This window comes from Furipterus horrens, unplaced genomic scaffold (assembly GCF_987537825.1).
Source record: "Furipterus horrens unplaced genomic scaffold, mFurHor1.1.pri manual_scaffold_4, whole genome shotgun sequence".
NCBI lineage: Eukaryota > Metazoa > Chordata > Mammalia > Chiroptera > Furipteridae > Furipterus > Furipterus horrens.
The window spans coordinates 159,978,308-159,990,618 of NW_028327174.1; positions in this window are offsets into that span (position 1 = coordinate 159,978,308).

Consider the following 12,311-nt stretch of genomic DNA (forward strand, 5'->3'; position numbering starts at 1 on the left):
TTAGCCTCGATCACGGGTTCCATTTCTTCCCAGTGAGCCTCGTACCAGTCAGCGTTCTTCCGCTCTTTCTTCCCGTAAGCAATAATGGCGGAGTTGTATATGGCGTCGCGGAGACGTGACCAATTGGATTCGATAATGTCATCTGCCGCCATTCCCTTGCCGAGTGCATCTTCCATCCTGTTGATGCATTGCTGGGTCTTAACTGGGTTGCTGGCACAACTGGTGTTGATGCGTGGGCGACCCTTCATCTTGGAGTGGTGCAACCTCTTCGGCGTTATGCGCACCTTGCTTACCACGAGGGCATGGTCCATGTCGCAGTCTGCACTGTGGTAGCTGCAGGTGAGGAGGGTGCTGCCAATATCCATTCTTCTGATGATGACGAGGTCAAGCTGGTGCCAGTGGCGGGAGCGAGGGTGCCTCCATGACACCTGGTGGATCTCTTTGCACTTGAAGAATGTGTTTGTCATGCACAGGCCGTGGTGACACGAAAGCTCAAGCAGTCACTGACCATTCTCATTGATCTTTCCTCTCCCAAAGTTTCCGAGGCAGGTGGGCCAGGCCATGTGGTCGGCTCCTACTCTTGCGTTGAAGTCTCCAAGGAGATAAAGAGCGTTACTTCTGGGGATCTTGGATAACGCTTCATCCAGTGCATGGTAGAACTGTTCTTTCTCTTCGGTGGTGGCGCAGAGGGTTGGGGCGTACGCGCTAGAATGCTGACTGGGCCGAAAGTTGTTGACAATCGGAGGGTAAGTAATCTCTCTGTGCCTCCTGTGGGTGGCTCTATGGAGTTAACGAGCGTGTTCTTCACAGCGAACCCAACACCGTGCTGTCTTGGTTGGTCCGGAGACTTCCCTTGCCAGTAGAAGGTGTAGTTGGTTTCTCTGATAGTTCCATTGTCGGCCAACCGGGTCTCCTGTAGAGCCGCAATGTCGATGTTTAGTCGTGCCAGTTCCCTGTCGATGACGGCGGTTTTCCTGGCACCATTGATCCACGGAAGGTCTGCAGTAAGTCCGGGACACATGGTCCTGATGTTCCAGCTAGCGAGGCGAAGAGCTGGAGGCTTCTTTCTTGTTGTTTGCTTGGAATTGCCTGGTGCGAGTGTTTTGTGGCCCACTTTTCGAGAGACGCCTCTCTGATCCCCACGCACCCAGTGAGGCAGGCGAGCCATGGCGAGACGGCACCTAATTGGCTGGGGGCTGCCCAGCTTGAGGCGGGCGGTAGCTGTCCAGTGAGGTGCGATGACCTCTCCCACCGTCAGAGGAGACCCCTGGCGCTCGTTTCCTTCGCCAATCGGATGAGCTTATAACCGGTATCTGTCTCCTCCCGTGTTGAGTCGACATCTTGCGATGACGCTGGAGTGTCCTCTCCAGTGAAGCTACAGAGCCTGGGCAGGGTGATATGGAGGGCCAGCTGTTGCCCATGCAGCAGACCCCCCCCCCTCTTCGCAGCTGAAGGATCCAAGGGGAAAGACAGAGTCAATACAGCTTGGCTTCAGGTGCGCCGCAGGAGTTGCCGGTGTTGACTACAACGTCAAACCGCCTTAGGCACTCCGGCTCCGGATATTCTGTCGGGGTTTACTCCCTTAGCCTTTCCCCTGAAGAGGTATGCCGCAAGGCAGCAATTATTACTCTAATTTCAGGAAAACGAATGAAAAGATACTTGGCTACTATGTTCCTAAGATTCCTACTGAAGTCTCTATATTTCCAATGCCCACACTCCCCCCATTATATTTAAGGGCAGTTAAAACATCAAACTAAAGGGGAAAGAAAACCATCACTTCATAAAACACAATGCATGAATATTTTACTTTGTTTTCAGAGGTAATACATTATTGAAAGGAGAGAGACCAATCCATAAATAGGAGACATTTAGGCACTAGAGTGACATTTTATTTCATTATTTCATTCCATGTCATTTGCCACATGTTTGTCTCTAATCCCATGCATGTTCCTGTACCTATGTAATATTCAATGTGAAATTCTTTGTCAGTATATTTAAACTTCCGAAAGTCAATAGGTTCAGAGTTGTGATTCCCATAGCAACCATAATTCCACCCTTTTGTTTTTATATAGCATTTGAATAACTAGGGAAGTTAAGTTTTATATCTTAATATAAATATGCAGTCATGTTGAGCGTCTTTTTATAGTTGCTGTGGGGACCACAATTTAGAATCTTCTGATATTCTTTGCATTTAAATTTCCAATCAGATTATTGTAATCACCAGCATCCCTTTCATTTTATTGAAGAAGTGGAAATAGGGAAAAGGAATAGTAATTTCATTATAAATTCACATAGGTTTTATTTTAAGACATTATTTAACTGCCAAAGGGAATTTTTTTTTAAAGAAAGAAAAGAAACATGGCATATTTTAAAATAAAATGGTAAAAAGAAAGAATACTATGTTAAAGAAATGTAATCTTAAATTATGTGGAATTCCCAAATATTTTGAACTGTTATGTTTCCTTTTGGTCACAGAGTAGTAAGTGTTAAAAATACAGAGACCTATAAAATTCTTAGATCTTTTACTAGCTGGCATTGGTATGCACTTTATAAATGAGGACTGACATGAGTGTGTGGTTGTATTATGCACACATGTGTGCATGCAGGTACCGCATTTCTCTTTCCACTCAAAGGAAGAGTTAAGGAGAATTAACCTCAATGAATACAAAGTATTTGCATATGATTCAGTATCCTTGTAAGTCCTGTGGGACAATGATGTGAATGTGTGTTGAAAGCCCAGAAATCTTTTATTTAATAAGAGCTTACAAAAGTGTTGTATAAAAGTGTAGGTGCTCTGATTGAAGAAGCTGTTCAAAGTCAGGATGAAGATGCAGACAAATGTACTAAGCAAATTTAATTCATAACACTCCTCCTCTAGGGCAGCCACAGCTGGGTTCTTTCTTTCTTTCTCTCTTTCTTTCTCTTTCTTTCTTTCTTTTCTTCCTTCCTTCTTTCCTTCCTTCCTTCCTTCCTTCCTTCCTTCCTTCTTTCTTTCTTTCTTTCTTTCTTTCTTTTGAAACATTTCTAAAAATCACAAGCCAAAATACAAAAACACATCCTCCCCAAAACCAAATTACATGACATGGTGGTGTACTTGTTTAGCATTTTGTAGATAGCATCTCTGAAGTGATATAGGTGGTAATGTTTATAATGATAGGTGCAGTTTCCTTGTTCCAAAAAAAAGCGGTTTTTTCATAGGAATAATGTTGCCTTACAGATGATAAAAAGATATTTTGAATTATAAAATCATATCTTTTCCCTGTGAATTTTTTTTCATAACTATTTTCTACCAGATCGAACTAACTATATGTCATGGCTTTGGTGAAGTTAAAGAGAAACAAAACATGTAGCATTTTCTGACTTCCTAAGATTAATATAAGATAAAGTTATTTTTCAAGTTCATAGGTCCCCAAATTGGATTTTTTATGGCAACTCAGAACTTCACAGACTCAACGTGGTTAATTTATTCAGTTCAGTTCATAAGAGATTAAGATATAAATCCAAATGCCAATTTATTAATATCTTATAAAAATATGATTGACAAGTTATCTAGATTATTTGTGTTTCTCGATTAACCTATTCTTTTCATGTATGTAAACCTCGGGGAAGCTAATTTTAAGCAGGTGGTTGCTTGCAAATCCTGGAATAATAGTCTAAAGGGTTAATGGAAGGATCTGAATGGCAAATGTCTTCTCCCTTGAAATTATTTACTGCCAAGACAACTCAAAATTCAAATGGTGGAGGGGACTGCTTCAATGGACCAATGTGAATGTTGCTGGGCAGTAGGACTCAAATTTCAGAACTAGTGAGAAGGAGTCTCATCCTTTCCCCCAACATCCCTCACAGACCTATACACACTGCCTTTAGAGGCATGTTAATGAGCCCTCAACACCCAAGGGTCTATATTAAGAGAACTAAACTGAGATCATTAGACATCATCATGGTCTATATCCTATATTATAAAATTAATAGATGTGACAAGCTTTCCTTACATTCAACTAAGCACAAAATCCTCAAATGACCATAAGAGCAATGAAAACAAAAGAATTTAAAAGACAGAAAACAAAGTTAAGTCTGTTTTGTGAAAGTTGGCATTGACCATGACATGTATGCAGTAAGTATTCATATGAACTGTATTTTATCTTTTAAATGTACTTTTAATATATGCACAAATACAAACATGTTTTACACAAATGTGTATGGTGCATTTTTCTTTAATACCATTTTCTTTCCTCTTTCTGCTTTGCTTCCCCATATTAACAATGTACCACCTTTATTACCAATATTTTATGTCACCTTTTTACCTTTGCTATGTTCCCTGGCTCCATATCAGAACAACACAAATTCTCCTGCCATGTGTACTGCGATTAACAGTCCTGAAATTGGAACTGAGAATCAACTTGGTTAAATAAAAAATGTTGCTACTTTTGAGAATTTTTTAATAAAATGATTTGTGCTAGATTGATCTGAGTAGTGTCCTTATTTCTCCTATGACAATCTACAATCAAAGTTACAGTGGCACCATAATCTCTAAGCACAAATGGACCTTGGAACAAGATTATCTGGTAGATTCAGACAAGGTGCACCACCCTCTGGTCTCCTACATAATGGTTAATAACCTGCACAAGCATGGTATCAGCATTTCAAAGGGAAATAGTAAGCGCTATGTTTAATTTTCCCATATTAAAACATCCAGGGATACAGGAGAGAAATCCCCAAGGTAACAGAGCCTTCATTAAATTGATGCTAGATTTTACACATGGTTACAACTGCTATTTCCAAAAGATGGAAATATCATTGCTGTCAAAGAGAGCAGCTGCCACAGGGAGTGGTGGCCACTTGGAAGACTTTGCCATGGAAGGGTAATTTTATATCACTTTATGAGAAATGTTGCTCTGAGGCAGAAGTTATTGGCACCAAAGCATAGGCTGTCAGAGATGGAGGTATTAGCCCCTGGAGTGTAACGTATCTGAGCAGGAATTAGGTTCAGAGTGTGAGCTTCTCTAACTTCATGTTGTTTCATATTTCAGGTTGGGTCCCAATTTAAACTGATTGACAATATAGAAAAGATATTTTAATTTCAAGAAAGTTTAATAATAAAATCAAAATAAACTCCCCTTCAATAAAACATCTACTGAAATATGAAGGTCGATTTTGTCAAACAGAAACTCTATAGCTATTTCCCATTTAACCTATATTTCTTTGTGATATTTGTACTTGTACTTTTTATTTCTTCTTCATATTTAAATCTGATAAGAAATAAAACTGAAATAAAAATATGCTTATTCAAATGGATGTTCTCAAATTATCGATACTGGGACCAATTGCAGATGGTCAGTAAACTCATAAAAGTTGTCCAAGATATTTAAAAACCAAGTTTTTAGCCTTTGCTACTTCAGTCGAATTTCCTAATTTTATCAGTCTTCACAAGAGGAAGATGTCATCAACAAAGTGGTAAAGTTTAACATATTCATGGAACTACTCAAGCATGTCCTTCTCTTCTGCCTCTCCCTGTTGATATGATTTTGGTGCTTTCAATAGATATATGATATATATAATACATTGTTAGGTAATAAATTTCCCCAAAACTCAACTGCTTAAAACAATAAACATATTATTTCATATGGTTTCTGAGAGCCTAAAATCTTACTGCAGTTTACATGACAGATGAGATTGCAGTCAAGATGTAGGTGAGAACTTAACTCATCTGGAGTTTGACTGAACTAGCAGGGATTGGTGGGATCCACTTCCAAGCTCCCTCATGTGGTTATTGTCAGGAGGCTTCAGTCACTTATCCTATGGGTCTCTCCATAGGTCCACTCAACCAAACACCTGGTTTCCCCAAAGTGCATGATCTAAACTAGACAGTGTGACCAAGAAAAAGCCGCAGTGTCTTTATCTTAATCTCAAAAGTGTCTTACCATCACTTCTGCTATATTTATTGGCCATATAAATGAACCTTGGTACAATGTGGGAGGTAACAAGACAAGGTTATGAATCTCAGGAAGCAGGGGTCATTAGGGGTCATCATGAAGACTGACTATCACAATTCTTTCTTCTCCTCTCCTCTCCTCTCCTCTCTCCTGTTTCTCTCTCCTTCTTCTTTCTCTCTAATATGTGCTTGTTCTTGCTTCAAGTTCCTATACTATACAGCTCAACCACAAAATGTAACCACATCAGGGTTTGGATGTGGGTTTAGAGGAATGAGATTGAGGCTTGAGGTTAATCTACATGCTTTAAACCAGTTTCAACAATCCTAGGTTCTCTCATTCTCATTTTTGTGTGCAGCTACCTCAACAGGAGGTTCCTTACAGGACATAATTGGGCAATTCTAGATTCTTTGGTTAAAACTCATCATAAAACTATTCTCCTGTGTGTTTTGTTTTGTTTTGATTTGTTTTTAATTTTGGCCATCTTTCATTGAGTCAACAATTATTCATTGGATACCTATGATGCTCCAGCCCTTTTCTAGGTGCCTGTGATAAAACAATGAATAAAAAATCCCTGCTTTCATAGGATTTACATTCTAGAGGGGGAAGTCAGACATCACAAATAACTAAATAAACCCTATACTATGTTAGAAGGTAATAAGTCTTAGGAAAAAATAAAGCGATAGAAAGGGGAGAGTAAATTCTGGGGGAAGGGGGTTGTGATTTTTTTAAACAAAGCAGTAAGGATAGGCCAGGTTTAACAGGTCACATTTGAGCAAAGACTTGAACAAAGTGAGAAAGAAAACCATGCACACATCTGAAGGAAGGGTTTTCCAGTAGAGGAATAAGCCAAGCCAAAGGGCCTGGGTGGAAGAGTCCTATGTGCTTGACTGGAGTAGGGTAAGAAGCAATAGAAAGTAGCCAGAGATTTGAGTTGAGGTTATAAGTGCACACATTTTGAGAGACTTGCAGGCCACTGAAAACATTAGCTTTTAGCCTGGGTGTAAGGGGGAGACAGTGGATAGAGGAGAGCAGATAAAAATTAAGCCAAGAACCGAAGCTATCAACTATCCATGAGTAAGCATAGGGACATCTTTTCTTAAATTTATTTTTATTTTTTTTCCATGATCATTTATCCTACTTATACCCTCCGACCCAAGCCCTTTCCCCTTTTTGCTCTATCCCTCCACCCTCTAATGCCACTTCCCGCAGAGGTCTCAGCCTGCTCTCTAGTTTTAATGGCATTTGTTTCCAGTGTTGTTTCCAAGACCAACTGCATGACATTTCAGCGCAATCAACACTACTCCTCTCTCAATTCCACCTTCAGCATTTCACCCTTTAAAATTCAGCTCAAGCATTACTAACTGGCTCCCAGGAAAAGGAAGCCCTGAATGACAGCATATGCAATTTTTGTGATATAAATCCTCCCTTCATGGCTGATTTCAAAGATGACCATGCTTAACAATCCATGCCTAAAATTTTAGCAGTCAGCCCTGAGAATCTGTATGAGACAGCTCCAGCATGCCATTGTTTGTATTCTACAGAGCAAACAACAAACACAATAACTTTTACAGTGGACAGGGAACAAATGTTTAACATGTGAACCATAGTAATTATCAGTTTCTGAGTACCTAACACAGCCAAAAACATAACTCATTCCATATTAATCATTCTCTCAAAAACCTTATAATTACATAGAGAGGAAGTCATCATTTTTCCATGTTGTAGATGAATATATTGATATTCATGAAGGTAAAATAACTTACCCATGTTCACTAGCTAATAAGTGACAGAATCATGATTTAAACCACGAATTCTTTGTGCTTTTTTCATTACGCTAAATCATTTTCACCGAGAATTCAAAATATCAAATGTATCTACTCTTTATCTACTGTATAAATTTGCATTACTGTGAACTTATTTACTGAAGAAATGTAGTACTGTTATTTAGCTGATATCCATTAAATTCCATAAGCTCATTTCTGTACCATCCTATGGATACAGGTGAGGTTCTATTCTCTTTAACATTGTTGCCTCTCTGTAAGATAGCCAATACCACATCTACCCATTCCTAAAGACTGACATCTAAACAAAATAAACAATACCACTCTCACAATCCCATCCCTTCACACTGCATCCTTTGAAATTTGACTCAGTCACCACCTATCCTGAGAAACTTTTCTAACATCTTTCCCTTCCTGGCCAGACTGAGAATGAAATAAAAGTCGTTTTAAAGTATTCTGTCAATATAGTCAGGATCACACTAAAACATATAGTTAGGAGGCAAGTGTTCATTTTTTTGTCTTTTCTCCATTAGAAGAACTTTTTTTTTATTTGTCATTTTGTCCTTTAGAGTGGACATTTAAGCAAAATCATATGGTATTTGTCTTCTTCTGACTCACATATTTCACTGCATAATATTCTCTTTTTTAAGAAAAGAAATTGTCTTATTTATCTTTATAACCCTAGTAGCTGGTATTATATGCAAAATGATTTTTTTGGTTGAATGAATAAATGATTAAACAAATGAATGCAAGATTCAGGGCAAATATCAGTTTATAGTTTGGCATTTCTATTTAGTTTAGGTAATTTTATAATTTATGATAGTATTTCAACTATCATATGTTTCAAAAATCAGAATAAAGTATTAGTTAGATGCTTGAACTCTACAGTGTTACTGTGAGACCTCAGCATTTATTTTTGCCCTTTTCTAGCTAGGAAATTTACTTTGTCTTTTAAGGCCTCATTTTCTTCATCTATAAAATGAATATGATTTTCATAAAACTTAAGTAAGTCAATACATGCAGAGCACATAGAAGAAGCTTGGCAAAAAGTGAGCTCCCAAATAAACATTAATTATCACTTCATTGTCAAGCATATTAGTAAACATAAAATACATTTTGTTGATTGAAGCATGATTTGTATCAATGGTCAGGGCAATGGTTAATTATTTTGCTTAATAAGAGATCATCATTTATAATACAAATAATAATAACTGTCACTATTAATTTTCCCACAAAGGCATATAACACCAAAAACCTAACTTCATACTTGTTTAACTATTTTCAATAAGGAAATTAGCTATTACAATTTGATGCCAATCATATATTGAGTTTATTCTCTTAACCGTCCACTCTTTTCCAGCATGGAAGTTATATGAGAATTGGCATGTCCTGTATAACCCTGGGTTTTGGCTGCAATCTAGTCTGTATAACATAAACAATTTGGAAAGAAAGAGAGACTGTTTCAAGTCAGAAAAATAAGCTAGTTGTGCCCCACCATATTTGACCTCTTACTAAACTATCAGGCTGATAGCCATTGTTTAAAAAAATCATTTTTTCTAAATTTTCTTATTTCTCTCCCTCTTTCATTCAGTCCCATATAAATTTGAGCTTAAAATATGTATAATTTTAAAGGCTTTTTAATAAATTCTATCTCCTAGTCCCATAAGGGGTTCTCTTATTTCTACAGATAACACTCATTTTATTCAATTTGCTTTGGTTTCCACATGCTGTTTCAAGTAGAATCTAGTTTTGGTATAGGATGTCCTTTCCGTTTTTATTTTACTTCCCTTTGACATTTCATGTTTTCTTATGAGTCTTATAAATCTTGGCTCCCAATTACAGTTACTGTTACATATATCCACAATTCTTATGGTTACATGATGTGCCAAAAAATTTTGTGAGCCAATTTATCTAATATTTAGAAAACTTGGCTATACCAGGCTATACCATGAGGGCTGATAATTTATTAAAAGCCATCCAAAACTAATTCTGATGATTGTTGTCACAAATTATATATTATTTTTTTTGTTTATGAGGATATATTCTTACATAAACAACCTAGGTAATTAACCTGACTCTATGTATGTGCATGAAACTTTTTTGGTGTAACAAATCTTTACACCTAGAATTATAGCTTAAAAAAATATATATTGAGGCTTACCTAGTTCTCTTGATATGCATCTGTCCAGATTAGTTTTGGTGATGATTTATTACAAATACACCAAAAATCAGAATGATAAAATGAGAGGTTAAAATATCTGGGCTTTCACTTCACTATGGCCTTCTTTTTCCTACCTTACCACTTCAAACTCTGTAATACCGTACACTCTCCTAGTTGTTGTTACACTCATTTTATAAAAACATTTAAATAAAACATCAGATTGGTTCTTGCCTGACCTGTAGGCCCCAAGTTGTTTAATCCCATTCGTATACTATTTCTTTTGCTCTAGGTAGTGTCAGCTCCTTTGTTAAAGGCTGAGAGTGGTGAGAAGTAGAAAAGGTGAACATTTGCTTCCATTCATCCCTGGAAAAGGAGAAAAGTGTATGCAGGAAAAAACGATGGGCTCTGCAATGCTCCAGTTTCCTTGGAATTCTATACTTAGGCCCACTTAAAATAAACATGATTTCATGAAATTTATCTTTATTGAGACCTGATTTTGAATGGGCAAACTTTCAGCACACAGCCCTGAAGAACGCCACCACCCTTTCTACTATCCCCAGCACTGAGGCATTGCACTGGTTGTGTGCGGTCACAATGACAGAGGACATCAAGTCTAATAGAGACCTGCTGGGGTTCTGCAGAGTGTGAATTATTAACTCGGGTATATGGGATAGTATTAAACAGACCTGGGAGGCAGAAGGCATTGTTTAATACTCTGTTTGTATCTGATTCTTTTTTGTTTTCATGCATGGATATAAACCAGGTAGGAATGCTAACAAGAAATTTCAAAAAAGATAAGAGAGAATTCTAAACTGTTACCATCAGTCTCAGCGTCTGTCAGCGCATGAAGTAAACAACTTCAAATGAATTAGGCACCAATGAGAGAGACAAAGGATATGGCAGAAAGGGATGTCAGCATCAACACTATTCTTCCAAAGTCATTACCAAAAGTCAACGGTCTTAAATTCAAGTGAGACAGAATTCAGGTGTTCCCTGGTATTTCTGTACCACTTGATAGAAAATCTGAGGGCCTATTAGAGAAACCAGCCTAAAATATTCAATATATGAAGCAATTTTTTATCACATCACTGTTCTCCTGAATATAGATTTCTTTATAAAATCCCTCATTCTCATGGTAAAAAATAGAGAGTAAACTAGAACAACGCATAAAAGAGCATTCTTACTAGAAAAATTTGGGCCATTCTGAATATTTTAACTAAAAAGTTGTTTAAATCAAGGATTCATAAAAGTAATGTACACATATCCAAATATCTTAAATATTTCATCTTACAACATAAAAAAATGTACATGCAGTTGCCACAGTTTTGATGTAGGGATAAGGCTTTTTCTTCTTTTATAGTTATGGCCCACCCACAATGTATCTTCCAGGATTTTCAGGATCCAGGATGAGCTTTCATGAAGTAGAATGAGGATTCAAAGGCCATGAAAAGACTTCATAATAATTAGAGCATCTTTGCTTATAAAGCAACATAAACTTAAAAACTCCTCTAGATTTTTAAGATTTTTTCAAGTATTTTACAATTGTTTTATCTACATTTAATTGCATTTTTAACAACTTGCATTTATCAAGTCACTCTGAAACAGTTACCCGTTTTTTATAACAGTAGCTTTCTTTCTCTCTATACTTCAATCAATCCAATTATGAAATAGTTAACTAAATAATATGAGTAACAACCACAAAAAATTTTAAGGATAAACCACTGGCTTTTGATAAGTATGTAATTACACTTTAGACATATGTAGATGTCCTAGAAAGTGCCTAAAACCTGAATGCGCTCAGTGAATCATAGGCCATAATCAATATGTCACAGAAGGTTGAGAAAACATTGGCTAAGCCAGAAGATCAATTACCTAGAAGTTAGTTAAAAGAGTATACATTATATTGTTATATTCGTAATTACAAAGATAAAACTATGTATATACTATATTCACAGCATATAAAAATTTATGTAATATAAACTAGTTATAATAGAAAAATTGAATAAAGTTCTCAACTTGTCTCCTCACTCAAAAATTTTTGCTTCATTCCCATAGTAAATCCCTGTAGAAAAATAAAGATCATATATTCCATACTCATTGGAATATAGGTAGAGTGGTTAGTTGAGTTAATTGGGTTATATATATTCACACCGGAGATAACTTTAGCTGGGATATAGAGAACAAAATAAAATGGCTTCTTGAGTAATCTCCAGTGACTGCTTTCAATTTATATGAGAACCACAACAAATCAAAATGCACCTGTGGAAGAAAGAATTCTAAGATGCCCTTCCCCCCAAGATCGTCAGCCCCAGAGGTAAGCATACTTTCTCCCAGGTATCAATCAAATGCTAATCTAGGTACTTCTATGAAGGTATTCTGTAGTTGTAAGTGAGGTCCTAAATCAGTGGACCTTAAAATAGAGAAATTATCCTATTT